Here is a 22,940-nt window from a genome sequence, read left to right on the forward strand (position 1 = left end):
TCGAGTTGTATGAGATCCGGAATCTCAAGCATGTTGAGGCCGAGATGGAGGAATTCAAAAGATTCACCTTTGGCACTATAAGTTTTAATCCATATGATCTACATTTCTTAGTAAAAAGAACCACTGTGCGAGAGTGAAACATCCTTGGACGCACAGGGTGTGTCATTGGCCTGAGGAAGACCCATGGAGATATTGTTATCACTTCTCCAAGCTCAATGAACCATTTAGCATAGTTGTAGAGTGGTTAGAAAAGCAAAGGGAAGCAACATCTCAAAGAGCAACATCATCAACAATAGCAGAGGGTAACATACCTACACACGACAAAGGCAAGAGAAAGGTTGTTGATAGCGCAAAGGCAAACAAAAGATGCAAGTTAAAGAAGATCCACTTGTGTTGAAAGTAGCTTTGGATATTGAGGCTAATAGGCGACAATGCAATAAGAGGATCGCACAAAGGTAAAGAGAGAAACAGAGGATGCAGAAAATAGAAAAGGAGTTGCAGGATTTGAAGCGAAAAATCAGGGAAGAACAAGAGTTGTGTAGAAGAGAGAAGCAAGCGCAGTAAGAATAGGTACAGCAGGAGGCGCAGCACACACGGGTTGATGAAACTGCAACCATATAGGTTATACACTCATCCAAGCAGCTGGAACAAAGAGGAAAGGGTGAGCAGTTGTAGGAGCAGGAATTGGCTCAAGAGATTGAACATATGTTAGAGCAGATGGACACGGATATGATTAAGCTAGAGTCAGATTAGGATATTGACCTCATGCCTCTAAATGAAGAGGTCACCCCACCGAATTCACCAGATCTTCAAGCAGAGCAAGTCCCAAGCGATCAGGGAGACACAAAAATCCTTCAAGCAATCTAGAAGCGGAGATGCACAACATATCTTTCAACAAGTAACAACACAGAGTTGTGCAGTCGCGTAGAGTTCCGACTATGGATGTCCATGTATCTCATGCGCAGTTTGAAGAATGATTGATTGTGTCTGATGTACGCAAGCATCCAACAACACTAGTCGATTCTACTAAAGCATATGCCGAAGCCACTAGCTCGAGTGTTAGATTCTTAATAGCTAAGAATGAGTGCATGGCTAAGGAGTTACAAGCGACCAAGTATGGAGGTGAACAGGTTACAACATCCACTAGAGCAGAGTTGAAGAGTGTGGTACTAGACGAAGTATCATCTCTCGAGACAGTCATGCAGACGTTGTACTCCAGATTTGTCACCGTGCATAAGCCAATTGTCCATCTCAACGGTTGGCGGCAGTGTTGTGCTAGGAGAGCATGCATATTGTCAAATCTACACACTGTTGTCGATCACATGCAAACATGGAAAATGATGTAAAAAGGAACCCCATTTCACTTTTCAAAGATGATGAAGCCAAAGGTGGTAGAATTGAAGGCACCCATCTGGAGTCATATTCGGAACTATGAGGAACTCCCGCAGCTCATCACTAGTTTGCAGGCTTCACATGCACGGGTTTTTAGGAGCATGGATGTCATTGTGCACATGCATGCGATCCCATACATTGGCACACTCAGTGAGGAGAATTCATAAAAACAAGTCTGACTGGAGCTAGACATGTACATTGATGAGTTGATGCACGTAGCCACCAGCATAGACTTGGAGATCAACGCAAACATTATGCATCAGTATGTTGTTGTTCTGGTTCCACTACAGACTATGATGCACATGTTATCAGATGATTTGGATAGAGGTGCCAAATTATTGTACCTGGATGCAACGGAGGCAAGAGTTTTCTTTCAGAAGGATATCACCATAGAGCACGCAGACACCATAACAGAATACCAAGCTTGGCATCAATTTTCCACCGTCGATCATCGTGAGGATGTCAAAGAGTTGGTATTCCCACAATTTTCTGAGTCTTAGTGATGTCTTGCATGGCTTGCTCAAGCCTATTGTGTTTCACATGAGTACATGTGCAGATTGTAATGTAACATGTTGTAAAAGTGAAAGTCCAAGTGTTGAGAGTAGAATGTAACAATCATGTAGTACTTGAAGAGTCATGAGCATATGTGAAGAGTCACAAAGGGCAATGTCAAGGGTCACCCCACCCTTTGCTATTTATAGAACCTCATAACTCATTGTACAGGATTTTGGGAGCCAAGCTTCCTATATGTGTAACTTAGAGAAAGCTTGGAGTGTATTGTAACGAGCCTTGGCTTCTCCACAGTGTAGAGCTAGTACATCTCTTTGGAGGAGTAGATGGCAGTGGCTGTAATTTTTCGCTATCGATACTAGTGGTTGGTCATGGTTGTATGTATGATTGGATCTTTCACTCTTTTAATATAACAGAGATAACACGTTTCATGCTTGTATTGTTATTGTAGTTTGGCTACCCTGGTTACTCTAATGATATATGTAGTTGTTATTTATGCATGTATGTATGGTCTATTATGTATATGTTTGTATGACTCTTATCGAAATTTGTTGTTGGTTTAACCATCACTTTGAATCTTCGACTATCCTTCTTTCCATCTTGTGATGTATTTATGCTCGTGTGTTCTCTTTCAAGCTGCATGTTATCACATGTTTCTAAGGGGCACACTCATCCCCCCATTCTATGTGTTAGAGCCTTTCATGCACCTTCCTTGACTTGCTGCAAAGGTCACACCCTTGCTACCAACAAGGACAGCTTACTTAACTCTGTGCGCAACCACAGTGAAGGCGATACGTACTACCCCACTGCTGGGACTCCTACACCAAATGGTCTGAGGTCTAGTTGGGACTTCTTACCAGGGAGATCCCCTGACATGTTTGCAGGTCCAGCACTGTCAACAAACATGTATTCCAAGCTGAATGGTGGGAAAAACATCCTAGTGGGTGTTTATTTGGTTTATTATGGCTAAGGAAATTGGCAAAGTCAATGACAAAGGCATTAGAAAGGCAAGAGGCATTAATTGGCATTTTATTTATGAAAATAATGGGAATTAGGAGAAAAGGAAGGTGAAAGGTCACAGGTTGCATGTGAGGAGGAAAATGAAGGAAAATAATGGAAAATGAAGAAAATAGAGGCCTCATTAATAAAAATGCTTTTGAGGATCGGTGGGCAAACTTGATCAGTGTAGATTTTTGTCGGTTCATCTTTGGAGCTCTCATTCTATTCTCTCTCTCTCTCACTCACTCTTGGACACTTAGAATTTTCTGGGAGCACTCTTAGATAGTTTGGCATACTTGGATGCTTGGAGCAAGAATGCAAAGGAAGAGTAGGAAAGTGCAAGAGGACATTGAGATCAACAACTACATTGGGTTGTTCTTGCAGGTATCGAGTTGCATGTATGTTTTCCTCAATGGTTTTGACATGCATGGCATATGCATGTGGTTTATTGGTCATCATTCGTCATTGGCATGGAGGATTGCCTGGATTGATAGTGGATTTGCCTAGCCTTTCCATTTCCTAGATAGCCATTGTGTTGTGGGTTTTACTTTTGTTTTCTGGTTGGTTTTCTTGTGCCTTTGGCTATGGGTTGAGTTACTAGTTCTTGGAAGCCTTGGCTATAAAAACACTCTGGAAGCCCTATAAAATCTTGGATTGAGTTACTAGTCCTGAAAGCCTTGGTTAGATAAACAACACATATTTCATTAAATTTGGAAGTTTTTGATGGATCTAGAATTTAGAAGTTTAACTAGATTAAGTTTTTTCAAAATGAGGAATTAGAAAGTCACTTAGTTCACTAATTTTAATGTAGATATTCACCATTTTTTGTGTAAAAATTATCATGATAAGCTTTATAAAAAAATTTATATAAACTTGCTAAAGCAAATCTTTCACATCTTAATCTTAGATTCCTTACATTATCTATTTTAATAGTTTTTATGGTTTATATTAAAAGATAAGTTTTCTAAGGTTATTTTATGAAAATAATGATGTGTATTTTACTATAATTAACCCATTTAATTATAATCGAATATAGTAAATCTCATGTATGTGTTAAGCTACAATTATTACTAAGAAAGTGTTGGCACAATTTAGAAGTCTATCGCCTTTGCAACACTAATAACATGGTTGAAGATTAAAAAACTCTCATAGATCATCCAATTTATACTCATATTGGAATTAAATTTCAAAATATTTGTGACCCTGCCAACCTTTTTTATTGTTTAACTAAACAAAATTATGATGGTCTTGAAACACTTCTTTTAATACTTTTTGAGCATATTAACAATAAAATTCGAAATAACTTTTAGTAATATCTTTTTACCCATTTTTGGTCTTAGTGGATGATAATCATCATTATCACCATCACAATTACATACTATTGTAGGAAGTTTGCACCATTTTAGAGTTGAGGAGAAAAAAAAATAGTATCAAATTAAATGTTTAGTGTGAGTAGTAGCATAATTTATTTTTATTTATTTTTTGTACTTTTATGTTAATAAAAAAGTTGATTGAGGCTTACCATATATGTCCTATATATACCATTATTTAGAACTTTAACTAAATTAAGTTTTTTCAAAATGAGGAATTAGAAAGTCACTTAGTTCATTAATTTAATGTAGATATTCACCATTTTTTGTGTAAAATTATTATGATAAAATTTTTAAAACAAATTTATATAAACTTGCAAAAGCAAATCTTTCACATCTCAATTTGGATTCCTTACATTAACTATTTTAATATTTTTTATGGTTTATATTAAAAGATAAGTTTGTTAAGGTTATTTTATGAAAATAATGGCGTATGTTACTATTATTAATCCATTTAATTATAATCTGATATAGTACATATCATGTATGCGTTAAGTTATGATTATTACTAAAGGAGTGTTAGCACAATTTAAAAGTCTATCACCTTTGCAACACTAGTAATATGGTTGAAGATTAAAAAAACTCTCATAGATCATCTAGTTTATACTCATATTAGAATTAAATGTCAAAATATTTGTGACGCTACCAACTTTCTTGATTGTTTAACTAAACAAAATTACGACGATCTTGAAACACTTCTTTTAATGCATTTTGAGAATAAAAATAAAATTCAAAATAACTCTGCGGATCAACGCGCATGTCTCAGTCTTGTTCATAGAAAATTCCCTGGAAGATGAGGACGCCCTGGATGAACAGGGGCAGAGAACGGCTGACAATCAGAAGCATGAAGCAGAGGCCCCTGAAGCTGATAAGGAGCAGGAGGTTAAAGATGCGGCCGCAGATCCGGAAAACGCAAAGCAACGCAAGCAAGAACAGAGGGCGGGAACTGGCGAGGAGGAAGACACCTTTCCCACTACTGCTGAAAGAGAAGCCTATGGACGATTGAAGTGCAAATGGACGATTGATGACGCCTGCGCACAAGGTTCCTATGGCTTTTTGTTTGGTCTTAGACTGGTGTCTTCTGCTGTTTGTTTTTTGACTCAATTATAGTAACCATGCTTCTGGTCTCTTTCGTGCCCTGGTTGAATGTCCCTGTTCCTGAATTTTGTGTTAACGATTTGGGTAAGGTCAGTCTCCCCTGCGTGGGATGTAATGGTTGGTGCCCCTGCGTGGGCATCCTCTTATGGAAGTCTGGCTTTTGTGTCTGGCGCCCCTGCGTGAGCTAGTTTTTTGGATGCCTCAATTGCTCTCGGGTGACATACCGAGAGCCTGATTCTCTCTTGTTTCACCATGATGTATTTTTTACTCTTGTACATAATATAATAGTTTAGTCTTTTACCGAGAAAAAAAAAATTCAAAATAACTTTTAGTAATATCTTTTTACCTTCTTATATACCTTATTTGGTCTTAGTGGATGATAATCATCATTATCACCATCATAATTGCATACTATTGTAGGAAGTTTGCACTATTTTAGAGTTGAGGAGAAAAAAAAAAATAGGATCAAATTAAATGTTGAATGTCAATAGCAGATTGAGGCTTTCTTAAATAATAATAGATTAATATATATCATAAAGTTATTTAATGACAAATGATCTTAGTAATGTGTCCAATATATACTATTATTTAAAACATTAACTAGATTAAATTTTTTCGAAATGAGGAATTAGAAAGTCACTTAGTTCACTAATTTTAATGTAGATATTCACCATTTTTTGTGTAAAAATTATCATGATAAAATTTATAAAACAAATTTATATAAACTTGCAAAAGCAAATCTTTCACATCTTAATGTTAATTCTTTACATTATCTATTTTTAATATTTGTATGGTTTATGTTAAAAGATAAGTTTGTTAAGGTTATTTTATGAAAATAATGATGTGTATGTTGCTATTATTAACCCATTTAATTATAATCCAATATATAGTAAAATATCATGTATGTGTTAAGTTATGATTATTACTAAAAGAGTGTTAGCACAATAAAAAGGCTATCACCTTTGCAACACTAGTAATATGGTTGAAGATTTAAAAACTGTCATAGATCATCCAGTTTATACTCATATTGGAATTAAATTTCAAAATATTTGTGATGCTACCAACCTTCGAAATTGTTTAACTAAACAAAATTATGATGATCTTGAAACACTCCTTTTAATGTATTTTTAGCATAACAATAAAATTCGAAATAACATTTAGTAATATCTTTTTACCTTCTTAAATACCATATTTGGTCTTAGTGGATGATAATCATCATTATCACCATCAACATTACATACTATTGTAGAAAGTTTGCACCATTTTAGAGTTGTGGAGAAAATATTTTTTTAAGATCAAATTAAATGTTGAATGCTAGTAGCACAATTTATTTTTATTTATTATTTGTACTTCTATGTTTAAAACTTGAGGCTTACTTAATTAATAATAGATTAATATGCAAGCTATATATTAAGTATAAAGTTATTTAATTACAAATGATCATAGTATGTGTCCAATATATACCATCATAGACCATTTTAAGTGGAGATGTAGGGATCAAATTTCTTCACGTGCAAATATTTTGAATGAAAGATACAATGTGTTATTTTTCATTGTTGAAACTGTATTTTTGAATGCTAAATAGGGTATATATATGACCAAATAAGAATTTTAACCATAATTTTTTTTTTCTTATATATAGATATATAAGAAGTTGATATGGACATAAATTAGTTAACATAAATCTTCAAATAGTTCCTCTGTATCTCTAGCTGAAATTTTTTGAAAAAGTATAAAATTTAAACATCTAATTCACACATTTTATATACTTCTAAATACTTTACAAAACATTCATTTCTTTTATTTTTCTATTTAGAACATAATTTTTATTTTCCCCCCCATATTGGGTTGTAAAATGAGTCTCTCGTCTCAATTATCAATCATTTTATGATCAAAATCAATCATGAATTAGAATAGTAACAAAGTAGTACAATTTGATTATTTTCAAATACAACAAGAAAGAGAGAAAATTGACTAAGATATTTATTACAAATGTTTAGTTTTTATTCTTGTAGTGTTTAAGGATATTATATTGAAAAGAACATATTAACATTCATCTAAAACTTAGATTAGTTACATTATTTCTATTATCATTAACATTTATATTTATGTATTAAATTTGACTCTTGAATAATAGATTTTGCAAAAAAAAAAAAAAACTTACCTATGAAGTTATTTAACGATATACTAATATTGTTGTTCTTACTATTATTGACCACAATGATCAAAATCAATCATGAATTAGAATAGTAACAAAGTAGTACAATTTAATTATTTTCAAATACAACAAGAAAGAGAGAAAATTGACTAAGATATTTATTACAAATGTTTAGTTTATATTCATGTAGTGTTTAAGGATATTATATTGAAAAGAACATATTAACATTCATCTAAAACTTAGATTCCTTACATTATTTCTATTATCATTAACATTTATATTTATGTATTAAATTTGACTCGTGAATAATAGATTTTGCAACAAAAAAAAACTTACCTATAAAGTTATTTAAGAATATACTAATATTGTTTTTCTTACTACTATTGACCATTTTAAATTGACACTAACTATTTTTCCTACGTTAAGTACATATTAATTATACTAGTACAATGTTGGCACCACTTCAAAATCTATAAGAGGAAATATTTTATAATTCTAGTTGTGTTGTTCAATGATCAAAATATTTTTTTTATAAATTAGAGTGCAACAAGATAGTGAATTTGATTTATATCAATTATAATAAGGAAAATTAAGGAAAACTCGCCTCAAACATTTTTTCTAGTGTCTAGCATTTATTCATTAAGTGTTTAAATGGTTTATATTAAATAGAATACTAATTAGGTACTCCATTGTTTTTTTAATAGACCAAGTTTAGAAGATGTTTTTAAGTGCATTATTGAATTTGATTATGCATATTTGATATGGTGAGAAGTCATGTTGGTCAAATAAAGCTTTGAAAACTTAAATATTTTATGGCATTGTCATGTAATTTGTATAACACATGATTACATTGAAATATTAAATAATATAAAACTCCTCCAAAAAGAATATGAAGAGAATATTTGATATACAACAAATATGGAAAAGTGTGTATGAATGTATATTAATAGATCCTTCAAAAAAAATTACATTCATGAATCATATAAACCTACTCTTAAGATATTCGCTCAAGTAGATCAAGAATGGCTTCTACACCATATTTATTTATCTTGATCTTCTTGCAATGTTTTTTCTTTGGCATCCATGCCCACACTATGGTATTAATTGGAATAGAGCCAAGTTCTGTGTCATCAGGATTTGGTACCCAATATTGCTCTAAAAATTTTCCATTGTATTTCCCTGACATAGGCTTCCACCAGTCAACCTTTACATGAAGATTCTCACTTTCATTATCCCTAAAGATATTTGAGATGGATTTTGCCATCCAAATCATCTCTCCTGCATCCTCATTTCCTGATCTAACTAGCAACATCTTTCCTTTCTCAACATCAATCATCGGATTGAAAGTTGGTTTTGGCTTGTTGCATTTGGGTCCAACATATATTGGTTCATCTATCACATTATCAAAATCTCCATCCATAATACTTGACATTACTTGGAGTGCATTACGATCAACATCAACAATGTGCCTTGTCCTGGGCCAGAAATCCTCAGAAGATGAATCACTTCCATCTATTATTCTATGATCATTATAGATTCCATCTAATGTATCAAGAACTTTTTCCCAATACACTACTCTATTTTTCCATTCCTCCGTAACAATTGGTGAATCCTCATTCCCAATAGTGTCTTTCCACATTTTTATGTATGATGTTATCCCTTCCTTTAGTTCTTTTAAATAGACATCATTCTGTTTGGAAGCTAAGAAAGATGGCTTCCCTATGGGAATTATAGGTCGGCCTTCATCATCTATATTCCATAACTCAACTGGTTCTGACCACTCAGTATCTCTAATTGATTCTTTGTACCTTAGTACTGGAACATCATTGAGTACAAGAAATTGGAAGTATTGGACATTAAGATGTCCAACTAGTGCATTTTTTCCCTCCTTGATGTATCCATTTAGGAAACTTTTGAAGTCATAGACCTTGTCAATAAGTGTAGGTGGAAACACTCGATTTTCTTCAATTGTACGATATGTATCCATCATTTCAGGTAAAGAATAAATATCTTTACTTTTTAGGTTGGAAGACATTCTTCCGTAGGTTCCATCTATGTCTTCATGGGTGTGCCCCACAAGCAAGAACCCAACCTCAATAGTGATGAAGACACCAAGTGCAGTTAAAAGTGATAGAAACATGAAAAGATAGCGATTCTTATTATCACTTGCTGCATTGTCCAACTGTAGCAACAAATGTGGAGGAAGAGGTTTAAAATCAACATTTTGACTTTTTGAACCTCCATGAAATATAAAATCATCCTTGTACCCTTGACATTTTGAGTAAATAGAGGTGTCAAGTAATGCATTTGTAAGTGGGTTTCTTGAAATTCCACTTTCATAAAGTAGATCACCATACATATCCATTTGTGGGTCTTCAAGGTCCCTTAAGCACTTTGCAAGAGATGTAATAGTAAATTGTGATCCCATATGGACAAATGGTAAGGAGAAATGACCAAAACCTCCTGCCTTATGCCCATGTGTAAGCATACCTGTCAATGACAAACCTAAATTTGTTCCTACAATAGATTTTGATTTGACACGTAGCCTTGGGATTGAAGTCTTTGTTTTGTCCATTTTATCATGGATAATGCTCAAATACTCCTTTGGAAACCGCTCTGACATAATTCTATGGGCATAGTAGCAATATCTTCCACACATAACAATCTTGTTATGTTTCTTCAACCTACCTCGTGCCTTTTCTTCCAACTCTTTTGTAGTTGCTGACTTCATTTGTGCTTTCAAAACAATACATTCATTGCATTTACTGAAGTTGGTGTTCTTTGAAAATGCCACATCTCGAAACTTAGTATTCCAAATATTGCTCATTGTTGACTGTGATATTGATGGGTAATTGAGCTTTTGAAGAGCCTCATTGATCTCTTTTAACAAAGAATTTTGTGTGTAAGTCGAAGGAAGCAATCTTAAAGGAGCAGATGTTCCATCTTCTTCAACTTGACGTGTTTGGTTTGGTGAAAAATCTGAATTATCCATTACAATGTTGTGCAATATTTCTATGGCTGCCACTGTGTGACCTCTTGCTTTGCATGTGTTGGTGTTACCATGAATAGCTTTGGTCTGTCCATGTTGGAAATAATGCTGGTAGTTATAGAATGTGCTTTGAGGAATTTTATGTATCTTATACCATGCTTTCTTACAAATAATATTCCCATTAAATCTCATGTCCTTTACATTTCTAGCAATAGTTGGTAAGCCATGGCCATGGCCATGGCCCTTTGACATGACTGTGTTTGACATGAGTGAATTCAAGACAAATTCTCTAATACCATTTTTATTTATTTGTCTCATATCCCTTCTAGCACTTGCAATGGCCTTCCTATCCACATGTTGAAGACAATCTTTTCTACAACATACATCTGCTGCCAAAACTCGAATTTCTTTCTCTTCATCTATTTTTGTTTGACATTTTGCAATTTTTTTTGTAGCCATAACTCGTTTAATCCTTTTATATGGCCTTGTTACATGCATATCAATTGAGTTTCTATCTTTTTCATTACAAAAGAACCCATCCCAATTGTTTAAGGGATTTGTGTCCTCTATAACATCCCATATCACCATTTCCTTGGGTGGCTCCTTGAACTTTTCCTTAACCCTTAATATCACACCTTTGTTGTCCACCAACTTATTTATTGGCCATCTAACCAAACAGTGTATAGACTTATCCCCAATTCTGCATATCTCACAAGTTCCATCTATCTCTTCTAGAAAAACACCAAAATCCATTTCACCTAGTGTTTCACCCTCAACAATGTCATCCTCGCGGACATTAACTAGCATTCCTTTGGCAATGCACATGCTTGTTCCCATGCATTCATGTGTAAGAGAAACCTTTGTACATATGAAGCTAACCCTATCTTGGGGAATATTTGTGGCATGATCATGACAGTGAGGCTCCAAATCTGATTCTGGCCAAATTTCATAAGATTCTAATGCACCCCCAAGTGTATGCTCAAACCCTGTTGGATGTGGTAGAGGAGCATTATGTTTTAACACCTTCTCGATTTTAACCACTATGCATCCTTTCTTTACCATCTTTCCATGCACTTTATGCCCAAGCTCTGTATTGAATATGGAGCCCTCGCCCACCTTCACTCCATGTTGCAAAAGATCTACCTTGGCTCCAATAGAAAATGTGGAAGAAACATTTGCACCTATAAACAAATGTAAATAAGGTTAGTATTTACTCAAAAAAAACATTTATTATGCTATCAATAATATATAACACATGCTTCAATATTTTGATTTACCTATGTTGTGTCTCAAATCCATGATCTTCCATGGATGTATGTCCCCTTCATTAACATCCTCATCAATCAAATGTGGTTGAGTTACATCAATTACCAAAATTGTAACATAACCAGCGTTAACCCTTTCTCCAACATAATAAGTTCCAGACTCTGCAGATTCGACCCTTCCTAGCCCAATGACTTGATCATTAATAAGGAGATCAACATAGTCCCCTTTTGCCAAAATTATATTTTCCATTGTAGCTTGTATCAATTCTGTAACAACAATTAAAACGTAACTTGTAATTAAAAGGTTGAACCGTGTAAAGTGTGACTTTATATTTTCATAAAAACACACAACTTACGAAAAAGTAATATAGATGCAAAAATTAAAATAGCATGGTAGTAATATTGTATGTAATGAAACATTGTTTCCTCAAATGAAAGCTAACAATCAATATCATTCCTTCTACTACAAACATAAGCATATTGCTAGAAGCAACATTACATGGTCAAATAAATCTAGCACGTGCTAGATTTCCTTCTAGGACAAACAAGCACATTGTCAATAAGAATATTGCAAGGCGAAGGAAATCCACCACATGCTAAATTTCCTTCTAACGTAAATAGAAGCATATTACTCACAAAAACATTTCAAAGTAAAAGAAATCTTACACATTCTAAAGTTTATTCTAGCAGAAACACAATCACATTGCCAAAAACAACATTGCAATGTGAAAGATATCTAGCATACGCTTGATTTACTTCTAGCACAAACAAAAGCACATTGCCAACAATAATATTGTAGGGGAAACCAAATCCAACAACTTCTATCAAAAACACAATCACATTTCCAATAACAACGTCGCAAGGTAAAATAAATTTAACGCGTGCTAACTTTACATGTAGCATAAATACAAGCATACTACCAAAAACAACATTTCATGCCAGAAGAAATCTAGTGCATGTTATATTTCCTTCTAACACAAACAAAAGCACGTTACCAAGGTGAAGGAAATCTAACACGTGTTAGATTTCCTTCTATAATAAACAACCAAATTGAAAACAACAATATTGCATAGCAAACGAAATCTAGCATAACTTCTAGCCCAAACACAAGCACAACATTTCCAATAACATTGCCAAGGTGAAGGAAATCTAACACTTGCTAGATTTCCTTTTATCATAAACAACCAAATTGACAACAACAATATTGCAAAGAAAAAGAAATCTAGCATAGTTTCTAGCCCAAACACAAGCACGCTTCCAATAAAAATATTGCAAGGTGAAAGAAATTTAACGCATGTTAGCTTTACGTGTGGCACAAATACAAGAAAACTACCAACAACAACATTGCATGCCAAAAGAAATCTATTGCGTGTTATTTTTCTTTTTAACACAAATCAACAAAGTGTAATGGTGATTCTCTGTTGTGAAGACCCATATTAAAAGTGGTGTAATGCTAATAAGACCAATGCAGCTATTGCCAAGATACCGATGTAAAGTTTCATTGTTCAGAAGTTTAGGGCCTCCTTGGTAAAACCATGCATGTCATATTCAGTGACTATGGCATACTCTGAGGTAGATTCAGTAATAAATTTTGTGCATCAATAGAGTTTTGGCATTTTCTAGCTAAGTTAAGGCACCAACACCACAACTGTTATGAATCACCTAGTCAGGTCTCAAGAGAGAGCTTCTTTTGTCTCATCACTATATCAATCCATGAAATGGTGGAGAGCCTAACAACCTTCTCTTTTAATCACTCAAGCTAGACCAAATTGACAAGTTGTATTCCTACCTAACCAAACATTTTCCATGTTTTTGCTTCCTCATAAAAAGATAGCAATCTAGGGGTTATCCTGATGCAAAATGTACCTTTCGACAGACTATGTTAACACCTTTTTTTAGGAGATTAACCCACTAGCCTTTGTTCTATAGTACAAATAAAATCGGTCACACTTTCACATTTTATTTGGATTTTATTTTCACCCATATGTAGTAGCATTGTGCTGACCAGTACGTTGGCTTTAAAAAGTAATGCAGTTCTAATAGTCAATATTGACATGGTTGGTCAATCTTTTTCTATGGAATAGATTTATGACGACAGGAAAATTATAGAAGTATCGATAGTCATAGAAAATGAATTTGCAGAGAGACTGGGAAGACCAAATCAAGTTCCCACATCCATTGGCCTGTTGAAAACATCCCAACATGAGGACTCAAATACATATCTTGGAAAGGAATCTTCAAATGGAACCCGATCCAAAAAAAAATAGACAAACGTAAAAGAAATCGATCAAGAACCAGGAACAGATTCAAAAACTCATTATGGGTATTGATATATATTGGGATAATGTGGTAAAGATGAAGCATAAGGTATTGGTGGGCCACTGGGAACACATTAGGATGTCTAGTGGACAAATGAAAGAATGGGTGCAGAAATGTTGGTTCTGTATTGTTGGAAATAGACCGAAGGTAAGCATGCTCCTCAATAGTTGGTTTGGATTCCACTTCATGACAGTGGAAGATGCAGATAGGATTGGCTCAATCTCATGTGTGAAAGGTAGGGGATTTTTATGCTTGTAGAATTAGACAGTCGGATTTAATCCTATTAAAGAAGATCCCCAGCGAAAATACATATGGGTTAAACTCCCTAGCCTTCCTTTGGAACTATGGACCAAGAAGGAAATCATGGAAATTGCCAACAAGATAGGAAAATTCTATTATGTCGATGAAGGGAGTGCTGGCCTTCTAGAAAAATGAGTAGCATGGTTTTTCATTGAACCAGATTCCATAAAAGGTCTCTCGGCTACCCTTGATATCTATTAGAGTACACAATCTATCATAAAACGAGTGGATTACTGGGGAATCCCTTTTAGATGTTTGGGATGCCATAATACCATACATCTAATAGCGAAATTCCTACGTAGACTTGGTTGGGATGACATCAAAATGTATGGTAAGGCTATAGGCATAAATCATAATCATATTTTTCCCAAGAAAGAACATGCCCCTTGGGAGCTGCCAAATGAAGTGTAGGTGCCTACGCTAGAATAAGTTAATAGTAGTAGAAAGGATAACAGTATGTCGACTCTAGGAATTAATAGTCAAGAAATAGATTCCCAAGAGAGGCCATATGGACGGGGAAACTTGGCGAATAATGAGAAGAGAAGCTTAATATGACTAAGATGGAGCAATTAAGATGAAAAAGTGAGCAGGAAAGAAGGATCATGCACAGAAATGAAGAACAAGATGAGTGAGAATGAAAAAGGATGAAAAAATATCAACAGATAAATAGTTGCTTAGCAAGCAAAGGTGGAAGATTTCAGATTCAAGTAGTATATTTGGTTGTTAGTTGTAATTGGTTCCCAGTAAATGCATATATTCGTTTGCCAGAACATAAAAAAAAAAAAAAAAAAAAAAAAAAAATTGTTATTTGTTTGCATCAATTTACTAAGCAATGGTATATCATCATAAATATATGATGTTTTCCTAGAAATTTGGAGCACCTCCTCACAGATCTTGTCTGCTAGAATTTTAAAATTAATATTACAGAGGCAGAGTCAAGGTGCTTATGCACCAAAGTACCAAAGTGTACTCTGCTTATGTAGAATAACAATCAATAAATAGGAACTCATCTACAGTCATACAAGAGATCGCAATGTTCAGAAAGCCAAAAGATTTCTAAGCACCTTCCAAGCAAAAGCTTAGCACGCTTATACATCTAATGGGCATTACCATCCATGGATCATTACTTCAACCAAACTACAGTAGTCAAACTTTCAAACCATTAGGTATGGAAGTCATAAAAACACCAAGTAATGGCATGGCTTACCAAAGAACAATTGCACTGCCATGACAGGAGAATCATTTGGCATGTGTTCAGACACATCCAGAGTTAATAGAAAGACAGTTTCCTATTCAGATTCTGGTTCTTCTGAACCCTCCTCAGTGTCATCATCATCATGATTTTTATCATCTTCTTCCCCTTCAATATCTTCTTCAGTGTCAGGGGCATTATCGTTATTTCTTCTAAGTCCATGAAGTTGCCTGAAATCAGGGGCAACATTATCAAGCATCTCATTCAAAGCTTGGTGCTCATAGCTTTGCCAAGAAGCTAACTTGGGAGGTGGAGAATTTTGACTTCCTGCCACTGCATCTTCAGGCACTGTGTGTTGACACTTCAAGCTACTTAATAGTAGATCTTGCCTGGACCTAATATTCTCACCTGCTGCTGCAATCTTACTAGCATCAAAATCTTGATTAATTCCTTCATCACTGATCCTTCCTGTCCCTGGCTGTCTGTCATCACTCCGAAGAGATTCATTGTCGCCATGAACTGAACCAACTGTACTGACTGCCCAACTACCAGCAACCTCTGATGCAAATAGATCAATTGTTGCTATCGAATGCTTATCTCCCTTGTTTCTAGCATCTATCTCATCTCTATGCTGCTGACTGACAGGTGATTGACTCTGCCTCTCCCCATTTAACAAGTTTCCAATAGGATGGGATGTTCTCACCAAATGCTGGCCACTGTTATATGTATCAGGTAATCTTTTTGGTTCAGCACCAGTCCTGGTGTTTAATGTTTCCCCTTGATTTTCACCAACTAAGTCTGTCCTCGCCCATTCCATTGGAGCTTGTTCTTCATCTTCAAGTTGCATTGTTTCTCATCCCAAACCCCCTTCACCATCTCTTACTTCATCATCCTCCTGAACCGTTTCTCTTATATTCTTGTTTGATTTGGCAGGCTCATTCCCCATAGGATATGTACAAAACTCGATCCTTCTACATCCACTTGTGCTTTCAAGCAACTGAGTTGCATCTGCTTCTGCCCCAAGGAATTTTAGTTTCCGATCATAATGCAATCTTTTTGGAATGGAATGGTGAACAAGAAGCCAAGGAATTGCCATTCAAGTTCAATCAAGTATGGCTACAAGATAAATATTTAGTGGACCTGATTAAGATATCTTGGATGAAGCCTTTAGGGATAATGAAAAATAAAATGATGTATCAGGTCACTCAAAAACTGCACAGGCTAAAGTCAAAGGTTAAGACATGCATCATCAAGTGCAAGAAGACACTCTCTCGGGAGTTTTCTATTATAGATAAAGAGATTTCAGAATTGATGGACCCTACAAGTCCTAATTTCCTATCTGAACAAAGCAAAAATACAATATTGGAGCTCTCTAAATTATCAGGCAGAGGAATGGAGACAAAAAATAAAAATGACGCGGGTTTCTAGGGGAGATAATAATACTAAGTACTTTCATAAGATAGCTTCCAAAAGAAAAAATTCCGACACAATCTGGTATATTAGAAATATGGACAATATAATACTAACTACTCAGAAAGACATCCTACAGGAAGTTGTAAGCCATTTTAGTAATCATTGGATTGGCTGGGAATCACATTCTTCCTCCCCCAATCATCCAGTTTCTACACAGGCATGAGCTGTTCACTCTTGCTGATATTGGCTGCCAACAATCTGTCATTTCCTCCTCTTCCAGTTGACCACATGCTGAAAATTTGGCTCTTCTGATGGAGCTCAATGTCAAATGGGAAAATTACAGATCTCATCTCTATCACGCAGATATTGCTCTGTCTAAGAGGGCAGATAGGCATTCTTGGGGCGGTCAAAAAAAAACTGTTGAAGTTACAGTACAAGGATCCAAAAGGCAGTCAACTATGCATCCAAATATGTTCAATGGAAGAACATACATTCAATATATGCTCCATAGAATATTCATAATTCCAACATAAAGTACAAAGTCAGGGGCCCTAAAATCCATTTTTCCTGATTTGATCCCATGTGAGGATCTTACGTCATCCAACTAGCCAAAGGAATTGAGGACCATGGGAAAACACCATTCATGTAGATTTTCTTCCAAATGGGATCCTAGTGGATGTATTGATGACCAACTATAAGAGAGTAGGATTTCTTGAGAGTAAACATCCCTTTGGTTGGAGAACCTCACCAGAGTTTGTCTTCATCCTGAGCATTGTATTTTTTTCATTTTTGAAGCTCATGAGCTAAAAATAGGCCAGGGAGAGAAAGATGGATGTGATTGCCAATCTTCAACTGTTTTCCATTCCTTCCATAGCCTAGGGGATTGAATCAGTTTCTAAAATTCTTCTACAGTAAGACCCTGATGCTTTGAAGTAAATGTTATTAAATCTCTAGGATTAACAATCCCTCAATTGTGGCATCTATTGCCAAGAATCTTTTGAGAATAATGTAGTCACTAGTGTGACCATTCCAGGTCTCTCAAAAAACATGACTTTGAATTAAGGTCTAGTTGGCCTGTGGCAAATTCATATGGAAGATCTTAGAGGATGCTTGGTTGCTTGCAACTTTTTCAATTGAGAAGAGTGGCCATATTTCATATCCCATATTTGTTTCTAGAGTTCATCTCTAACCCAAAGTCAATCCCAACATAATTTCTCTCCCAATGCTTTGTTTAGGATCCCCAAGTCTCTCAATCCTAAAGCCCCACTCAATTTAGGATACAAAGCTTCTCTCAGGATTTACATCAAAATTTCTGAAATATGGGCAACACCTACCATTAATAACTTACCTTTTGCAGTGACCACTATCTTTATATCCCTCCAGACATGAATTCAAGATAGTTTTTGAACCCAAATTTTGACAAAATCAGATCAATAGATAAGTATAACTATGCACCCAATCACAGGAGAAGAAACTATTTAAGAAACTAAAGCAACTACCACTGATACTGGAGTTTAAAAATTCTTTGACATCAATTATCAGACCATCATATGACTGGAGGTGTGTCCTTTGTGTTGCCTAAGGTCTATTGTTAGACATACATTACTGGTTCTTGGTCCAATCATGTTGGTATTCAAGACCATAACCTTGATTTTCCTGCGATCCAAATAGGAGCATGCTTAGAGAATGTGCAACCCCAACAAGAAATCACAGAGTTTCATTCATTGTGGACACTTGTAATATTATGGCAAGACATATAAGATCAACAAATCAAAAAATCCACACACAAACAATAATTTGTTTGGGAGGCAAATCAACTCTGAATTTTGTTAGCAAAGAAATTCTACACCTACAGCACATGAACAGTTTCAAGCAACCAAATAACAGTCCTTTGTGTTGCCTAAGGTCTATTGTTAGACATACATTACTGGTTCTTGGTCCAATCATGTTGGTATTCAAGACCATAACCTTGATTTTCCTGCGATCCAAATAGGAGCATGCTTAGAGAATGTGCAACCCCAACAAGAAATCACAGAGTTTCATTCATTGTGGACACTTGTAATATTATGGCAAGACATATAAGATCAACAAATCAAAAAATCCACACACAAACAATAATTTGTTTGGGAGGCAAATCAACTCTGAATTTTGTTAGCAAAGAAATTCTACACCTACAGCACATGAACAGTTTCAAGCAACCAAATAACAACATGCAAAGGTAGGGGAAGAAAATCAGCCATATGAAAAGTATGGTGAAGATCACGCTTTCCTTGCTGATAATTTAAATCCTGAAAACACTTTTGAGGTCACAGAAATACAGTTCATTAAACTAATCCTATTTTCACAGACACTGAAAGTAAGGGAGCTGTAGACTTTCATGGTAATACACTTGGCACCTCAGCATTTCATTGTGAGTTTGAGTAGGAGTAATGTAACCCCCATGTTGCACTTTGATGTAGACCATGACTTTGTCCTTTCTTTCTTTTGCTTAAATATTTGGTTTTTCCTTTCTTTCCAAAGCATTGACATGACAAAACTACGGGAAATAATCCACTCTCTATTTTGAACTGGACTATTGAATAGGCTGGATCTATGAGGGAGTACAAGAATAAAAAACTGTTGAAGTTACAGTACAAGGATCCAAAAGGCAGTCAACTATGCATCCAAATATGTTCAATGGAAGGACATACATTCAATATATGCTCCATAGAATATTCATAATTCCAACATAAAGTACAAAGTCAGGGGCCCTAAAATCCATTTTTCCTGATTTGATCCCATGTGAGGATCTTACGTCATCCAACTAGCCAAAGGAATTGAGGACCATGGGAAAACACCATTCATCTAGATTTTCTTCCAAATGGGATCCTAGTGGATGTATTGATGACCAACTATAAGAGAGTAGGATTTCTTGAGAGCTAAGTCACATGACACGAGACACGGAGGACACGTAAATACGAGTATTCAATACGAAACGTAGCGACCCGGAAACAGGACACCGGGGACACGTTTTATATATATTTAATATATATATATATATATATATATATATATATATATATATATATATATATATATATATATATATATATATATATATATATATATATATATATATATATACCGAAATATAGTTTTTTATCCATATTAAATTGCAGGTTGCAGCTTATCTAATCAAATTAAGAATTTTTCAATTTTAATTCAATATTCAGTTTGTTACAAATTGTTGGGGTGTCTTTGATGTGATTAATGACAAATTGTTAAAAGTTAGGAAAAGGCTCTGTTTTGTGTCTTGCTGTCTGATCCCTTTAAATGCTAATAGTTTTCAGCCCTCCACACAGGTAAGTCCGAGCTGTTTAGGCTTATCTCCACAGGTCCGATCCTAAGTATAGGGCTACAATTCGAACTGTGGTATAGTTCTGAAATCCGAGGCTGCAAAGGTATGTCACTGTCTGAGTTCTTCAAGTTCTAGTTCAACACAAGCATGTTCCGAGATTTTTAGACAAGTAACCCAAACAGAAAAAGTATTTGCCCAAACAGTTATACGAAAAACTGTAGCCACAGGGGACAGTACCCATGGTAACAAAGGAAATATACATATTACACAGTGAACTCCACAACACTGACTTCATTTCACACAACGTCAATAAGCATAGCTGCAGCCTGCATATATATATAAAAGGTGGTTTTTCATATTCTGTGGAAAGCTGAAAGTTTCAGCTATCAACTTTTTTGCCACATGTCTAATATGCTTTGGAGGCTTCAATAGAGAAGGGGGCCATTACTAAAGCTGCAGTGCAAAGCAGGGGCAAAGGAAGCTTTTAGCAATGAATGCTGGCAGTGGCAACTTGGCATTTCTAACAGTACCCTCATGCAGACATCTAAATGATATTTTTATCATTGATTTTCTCCTCTTGCAGCCTGATGAAAGGGTTCCACTAATGGATGATGGTTCCATCATTGGAAAACTTATTATCCCTTACCCTTGATTGCTGGTCTTGTCTTGATTTTAAGACATTATATCTCTATAAAATCAAGGGCACATTTAACCTGGGGTCACAGATTTTAGAGAAATTTGATGTTCATAATTTCATGCCATGATGCCACCAATGTGCTTGAGAGTGTCTATGAATGTTCCACACAGAGCTCCAAATGGTCTAAGAAATAGCGTATTCAGTCCAATGTAAAGAATGTGAGGACCACCACTCGCTAGTAGTCAAAGAAGAGCATGATAAGGTAAGAGGGTACAAGTTTTGAACAATTCAAGATCCTTCAACTCTTCCGTCTTCAAATCCTGAACTTACTATTCGTATTATTAAGTTTGAAGCATAATCCTGAAGTAAATTGAAGGGCATTCATTAGCTATTCTCATACTGGATTATTTGAAGGACCAAGGGATATATTTTCAGCCTTAGTTATGAACCTAATTTGAGGCATGGATCCATTTCAGATCTTTGAATCATCCTGGGACCAGGACAAAGCCATTACAACTGTGAGAAAATTCTGAAGCAAGTCATGAAAATCAATATTAGAGTTATTCACTTGGCTTGATATTATTCTGGAAATTTGCTTCAATAGAAAAGTTTAGATTTCTTAATAGCTTACATTTATATGCCTGCGGTCCTATTGATGTCACTTAGGTGAGACAGTGGTTGAAAGTTTGAAACATTGAGGCTCAGAATTATGGTATGGATTAGCCCTTAATTACGACAGACTTCTGAAGCAGTCCTTATTGTAAATTAAAATGAGTCAGAGACATTGTGAATCTGTGGACTCCTTGTCACAGCAAGGCTTGAATCCTTGATTGAAGGAATACACACTATTTGATCTACAAATCCTGATCCATAACTGCCATCTGAATTTCTGAAGCGTGCATCACCAGGTAATAACAACGATCTTGGGGTTTGTTTAATGCTGGTTTTGTCATCATTTTCTGGAGGATTCGGGGGTCTTCACAAATGTGAGGTTTCTCTAGTAATGGACATCATTAACCCCTGCAGAAACTCAGCCTTGACAACAGACAGGATAAGGATTACGGCACTGGTGGAGTGTTCCATTAGCGCAGATGTAAAGAGAAGTTACCCCAGTGATGTTTAAACTATTGTGCATACCTGTGGAGTACCTCAGGCCTGAAATCAGAGCGGAGGGTCTTTGGCCCAGCAATGCCTGAACGCTGCACACTGGCACACTCTGCTCGCAGCTCCAGACTTCAAATAGATCCAGACCTCAGCTATAATGCTAACTTCAAAGACAAACACCCTGCTCGCAGCTCCAGACAACAGCTCCAGACGACAGTTGGACGAAAATAACCCAGAATAGACCAACGCGTAGGCTTTAAACTATGTTTTTTTCGCGGTACGTATTCAAACCGTCGAAATACGTTAGGGCAACGTATTCTACCTACGAAATACGCGTATTCGAAATGTAGGACACGAAGGAAAACGTCGAATACGTATTCAAGTTTTTATGACACGTTGTAAATCGTATTGGACACGTATTAGGGCCGTTTTCGTGTCCAATACGAAAAATACGGGACACGGGGCCCTAGGGGACGTGTCCTGTGACTTAGCTTGAGAGTAAACATCCCTTTGGTTTGAGAACCTCACCAGAGTTTGTCTTCATCCTGAGCATTGGATATTTTTCATTTTTGAAGCTCATGAGCTAAAAATAGGCCAGGGAGAGAAAGATGGATGTAATTGCCAATCTTCAACTGTTTTCCATTCCTTCCATAGCCTAGGGGATTGAATCAGTTTCTAAAATTCTTCTACAGTAAGACCCTGATGCTTTGAAGTAAACGTTATTAAATCTCTAGGATTAACAATCCCTCAATTGTGGCATCTATTGCCAAGAATCTTTTGAGAATAATGTAGTCACTAGTGTGACCATTCCAGGTCTCTCAAAAAACATGACTCTGAATTAAGGTCTAGTTGGCCTG

The sequence above is a fragment of the Pinus tabuliformis genome, chromosome 9 (assembly GCF_031772625.1).
Source record: "Pinus tabuliformis cultivar Carrire ecotype Pingquan chromosome 9, CPIR1, whole genome shotgun sequence".
Lineage (NCBI taxonomy): Eukaryota > Viridiplantae > Streptophyta > Pinopsida > Pinales > Pinaceae > Pinus > Pinus tabuliformis.